A 5,919-nucleotide genomic window follows, 5' to 3' on the forward strand; every position below is an offset into this window, starting at 1 on the left:
TAATACTGAAAGTTCTTCACATGAGGAAAAATATTCTCTCATTCTTTATTTGATAAATGAAATATTTTTTTCCTTTCAAAAAACATTCCAAATAGAAGCATTTCGGAACAAATAAACAAGACAGATATTAGTTATTGAAACATATATTGAACTGTTTTTGTATTAGAAGTAAGGACGACAGTGTTGGAGGAGAATCAATGGATATTGAAAGCTGAGACATGACAATAGAAAAGATTAATGTTAAACAAACACCGATAACTGTTGATATTTTTCAGAGAATATTTAACATTGCATGTTAAGTTATTTTTATTGTCAGGGTTTGATACGAGTGAACATGCTTTCGCGCCGCCCACCCATTTCCAGCTTTTTTCTGTTTACAAACGAATATAATTAAAACCATACTTAGCATGAAAATGAAACCTTTCTAAAAACACACATTACGATACACGCACACACACACACACACATGTATATATATACACACACATACGCATGTATACATATAAGCCACACCGATTAAATTTCCGTGGTTGGTAATTCATTCTGTATCGATACGTTCGAATGGAGATATTTAGATGTTGATGGAAATATCCATTTCGTCAATAGTTTTAAATAATAGTATACCCAACATGAATGTAGGTCTATTTATCCAGTCAAAAGATGAAACTACTACATTTTCCTGCTCTTGTTAGTCATGACAGACGTAAGAATTTATGGCTATCCTTAGCGTGTTTTCCGTTCCCAAACGATATCTGCTGAGGAATTCTAGTTGTTGCGTTAACCCCAGTGACGGCTGTCTTCAGCTGTGACATCATTTTTACCGAAATCTGCGCCTACGAAGGCACTACCTAGTATCAGTTTTTCCATTGCCGAAAAGATTAAAAAGTCATTTTATCTACTATGATGTATATTTACAAGGATATTACTGCGGCGGGAAATGTTAAACAGCTCCGCACCATTCCATACGGACATTACATCTACCAAGACAGAGACTAGTTACAGGTTCAAAGTAGGAGGGAAGTATGTCTTGTTCAAAACAAACTAGCCAGCTGTGTCAACGTTACAAGGTTTACTTATTTTTAGAATATAAAAGCAAATTATCTACAAGTTGTTCTATTACTGCAATGGAATATAGCAGATCGAAGACAGAGACTGACTAAAGATAGTAACAGCAAACTGGAAATTTATCATTTTCCACCACATCCATTACAGATATCTTTTATCTTTCAATTTTTCTTTCTTTCGTTTTTGTTGTTGCTGTTGTAGTAGTGCTGATTTATCTTTTCTTTCTTAACTCTCATCTATTCCGTGTTTTGGATCCCCACATTGCTTGCATTTACGTTGAAAAAAAAAAAAAAAAAAAAAACAGGGGAAAAAAAAGAAACATGCAGAAAAGCTAGGTCGATGTGTATGTTGAGTTGAAAGATGGTGCGCGAGAGACTGGAAATTGTTTCTATTCTATTTAGTTGCTAACAAGTGCTGCTACCGTTTTAATTCTCCGCGGCTCCGCGAGAGCCAGTCTGCCCCGACGTAGGTAGAATGCATCCCTCTCTGAGGAGAAAACGGCACAAACAGTGGTGGTGCACAGTGCCAAAACCACTAGCATCCAGTGCCAACCCAACCCGAGTAGCAGGAATAAGTCCACTTTAGCAACGATTTAATAATCACTTGCTTAAGGTTGTGATATAACTGTATCGGTTTGCTTTTTATTATTGCTTACTGCAAACTCGATCCTGAAAGGACGAGGATTTTTCATCTATAAAAAGTATGTGAATCTTGCTTTTGCTTCTTCAGTTTATATATACATACATACATATATACACATATATATATATATTCATTGGCTGGCTATTTTATTTCATTTTCTTTCACAATTACAAAAAGGAAAAAAAAAAAAAAGAAAAAATATTAAAAAAAAAAAAAAATTGAAAACCTGTGAAATCACTGCCGTGTTGGGTGCCCGATAAACCGGCTCTTAAGACTCGAGGATTATTATTATTATTATCATTATTATTATTATTATTTACCACAATCAACATCATCACCATCCTCTTCTCCGGTGTCACTGCCGCTGTCGTTATCAACTCTATCCGCCAACCACTATATGTATGGGTATCTACTACATTTGGTGATCATCAACTCTCCACTATATGCTGAGGGACACCTGACAATCTCTCTTTAGGTAGGTATGTACAAACCATGATGTTGTTATTGTTGTCGCTATCGTAGTTTATTTATTATTATCGTTGTTGTTGTTATTGCTGATACTTATAATCATCAGTATTGTTTTGTTTTTTTTTTATTTCGTTTCCCTACATCTACCTACATTCGGTGATTTTTTTTTCCCCTGCTCTTTCTCTTCTTGATCGGTTTTTCAAACCCCCCTCTCTCCCACACTTATTCCTTATCTCGTGTCTAAAAATGAAAGGGCGTGTGGTGGACTCTAACACCACACTGACAACAAACACAAATATATATATATATATATATATATATGTATGTGTGTATATATACATATATATATAGGTGTTGTGTGTGTGCGTGTGTTTGTGTGTATTTATTTATGTATCTGCGTGCATGTGTGTGTATGTATGTTATGATGTATACGGTGGAAATTAAATATAAACTTCCCTTTGATAATTTTTCGTTTACCGTTTCTGTGTTTGTTTGTTTCTTAATTGTTTTTTTTTTTTTTTTTTCTTCGTGTCTTTTGTTACCGCTAACGAACGTCACCATTTCTATGCATCGCTTTGCCTGTCTTAACGCTTAGTAGCAATTACCGTTTAAATATTATATCCACGCGAACTGCAGCCGCTGCTTGCTTACAGCGTGTGGTAGGCATTGCTATACACGCAAGTGTATATACTTAACCGCAACATAGCCCCGGAAAGAAACGAAAAGATAAACGTAAAGGAAAAAAGAAAAAAAAAAAAAAACCTCATATTAAGCACTTTATACACACGCTTGAAAATCTGCGTGCTTGTGTGTGTGTGTGTGTGTGTATGTTTGTGTGCGTGCAAGAGAGAATACCTATATATCCATTTAACTATCAATATATATATATATACGTGTGTGTGTGTGTTGTTATAGACACACGCGCACACTTGTATATACACATATACATTCCAACACATACATATACTAATAGATAACTATGAAGAGGAACCCTCACATCAAGAGGCTATGCACAATTGATTTTTTTTTTTTCCCCTCTTCATTTACCAGAATCTAAAATGTTCACGAGAGAGCGACTGTGAGAGATGAGTATTTTGTGAAAACCACGCCGTCGACTTTGAGAAATGGTGCTGCGACACTGTCGTAGCGTTGTTTAAGTAAGATGCTAGCAGGAGGAAACTGGTTATGATTAGTAGCTTTATATCATTACCATTATTGTTATTATTATTGTTGTTATTATTACTGTTACTATTATCGTCGCCGCCGCCGCCGTCGTCGTCGTCACCACAATCATCATCATTATCACCATCACTGTAATCATCATCATCATCATTTATTTATGCAGAGTAGGTTCCCCGCACGGAAAAGAAACACATGTCTGTAGAGTGTGTAAGATTTCTACTAGACTGCAGCTCGTTACAATAGAGCCATGCATCAAGCGAAGGAATTTTCAAGTAGACGCTTAGCGTTCTAAAACTGTGTACGGTCATTACAAAATACTTCTTCCCACCCAATAGTCAAGGTAGGTGCCATTCCTCTCTCCTTCCCCTCCACCAACTTTGGGATTAATTCTCCTTTCACGCTATTCAAGGCATTCATGTTTGTTATCCTTAACCAGCACACGCACGCACATACACATACACATACAATACAATACAATATAATATAATATATATCTTTTGTCTGCGACTGGGTTCTTTGCTATTGACGATTGAAATTTGCTACCTACATATATTATACAGAAACAATCTTACAGTCTCCCCTCCCTCTATACACATATACACACACATTTGTATGTACGTATAAGTATATATATATATATGGATGTATATATATATATACACACATGTATGTATCTGTACACACAAGAAACTCTACGACTATCGACATGATATTTGATGGTGATAAATAGCTTTAAATTTGTTAGTTCAGCTTAGGTGGTCAAGATATGAAATGTTCTTAAAGTTTGTGTGTATATATATATATATTATATATATATATAATATATATATATATATTATATATATAATATATATATATATATGTGTGTGTGTGTATGTATGTTTGTAATCGTAATCTTTAATCCATCCATCATCTTCACAGTCTTCTTTCTGTGATACCTTAGCTGATGATAAACAGGTTAACGGTGTCAAGTGCAGGTGTAGTTAATTTTACTCTGTGAGGACAGATAATTCTATTAGCATTTAGCATAGGTTTGGTAGAGTAGTACCCAGCTATAGTATACAGAATAGATATCACTGACGTTTGTGAGAAAGTGCACGCATATAAGACAAGCCGAACTAGCGCATTCGCAGCAACCTTCCATTCATCAGCTTCTGTACATCCATCGCCAGTGCCCCTGTCATGACTGGCCACTCGATCGCGTGCCTGTTTGATATAACACGATTCATGTTTCATGTGTACCTAGCTATTACACACACAGACTACCGTGCATCTATTTTGACTAATCAAGTGTGTAGTTGTGTGTGTTTTTTTTTCGGTATTCTCTTTGTCTTGTTCTTTTATTTGTTTTTATTATTTCCTCTTCTATTTTAAATTCCTTTATTCACCGACAACTGTTAAATTATTGAAGAAAGATATAAGATATACATCGATCGAAGCTTATCTGAGAGTTTATTTTTTTCTCTTTCCCTTCCTTTTCTTTTTTGGCGATTAAATACCTAGATGCGAATTTTCCGGGTTCCTGCATTCAGACTTATCTACTGCTACTACACACATCGTCTCTCATAGATTATTTCTATGCAACAATTTCTCTTCTCATAGGTCTTTGTTTAATCTATGATTTCTCTTCTCTCCCTCCTGCATTCCCTTCCAGTCTTTCTTGTTCCAATTCCTCTTTTACGTACGTTTCATTAAGCAAGCCACGGCAACTATTGCTTTTTGTTCACGGTTCCACCCATTTAGCTATTTACCTTCAAACTATTATTCACTTGCCTTTTCTGTGTGTGTTTTTTTTTAGCCTATTCCTACTTCAGCCCATTTTCTTTACGGTTGTCACCATGCATTTTCCTCTTTCCACCTGTTTCTTTTGTAACTTATATTTCTGATACCCTCCCATTTTCTCTTTTCTTTTTGCATCAAACCACCTGCACGCTACCTTACAGGTATGGTGACGGGGATTCTTTCTGTATTCCAAAACGGCTTCAATTCTTTCACTTCACTCAGTTTTAAGCTCCTAATCTCCTGACATTATCTCATTAAATTTTATTCCAACATCAAACCAACAATTTTATTTGAATCTATTAAGGTTACTTTTTTTTTTCATTTTACTGATATTTGAACTTATACACCAGATTTTTGAATTCACGAATTCTGGACGTTTTCTTGAAATGGTCTGTTATCTAACACCATTTTTCTGTAATAGAAGAAATGTTGCCTTATTTTTTTTTCTTTTTCCACTCCTGTTTTCAATATTTCATTCAAACGACATCTAAATATTATTTGTTCTACATTACATTTTGTCACCAACTACTAACCATAAGTATCACGAGGCGCTCCGTTCGGTAGCTTCTTAATTCCGTACAGTGCTCTTAGATTTGTATGTGTGTATATAAATTTATTTCAAAAATAAATGCATCGGAATTCATCCAGTAAAATCTCTCCCCAACGCTAGCGATATGTAACTTGTTAATGACAAGGTCAGGAAGAAGCAACTATCACTTTTACATGACACTGCCCACACTCCCTTCTTAGAGCCGTTGAAAAAGAAAATTACCATTATCA

General features: G+C 35.2%; 1 protein-coding gene across 3 annotated transcripts in view; it reads left to right on the forward strand.

Moving 5' to 3' along the window:
* Nucleotides 1-341: 341 nt before the first annotated feature.
* The window catches only part of LOC115209230, a 417,183-nt gene continuing 411,605 nt past the window's right edge, over nucleotides 342-5,919 (forward strand). The window contains exon 1 of one of the 3 annotated variants that reach the window (XM_036501257.1): nucleotides 342-2,186. The gene's annotated coding sequence lies outside the window, so the exon portion shown is untranslated. Of the gene's footprint in view, nucleotides 2,187-3,281; nucleotides 3,698-5,919 lie in introns of those variants that run through there. The other 2 variants (XM_036501255.1, XM_036501256.1) reach the window with 2 other exon arrangements.

Source organism: Octopus sinensis, linkage group LG3 (assembly GCF_006345805.1).
Source record: "Octopus sinensis linkage group LG3, ASM634580v1, whole genome shotgun sequence".
Taxonomy (NCBI): Eukaryota; Metazoa; Mollusca; class Cephalopoda; order Octopoda; family Octopodidae; genus Octopus; species Octopus sinensis.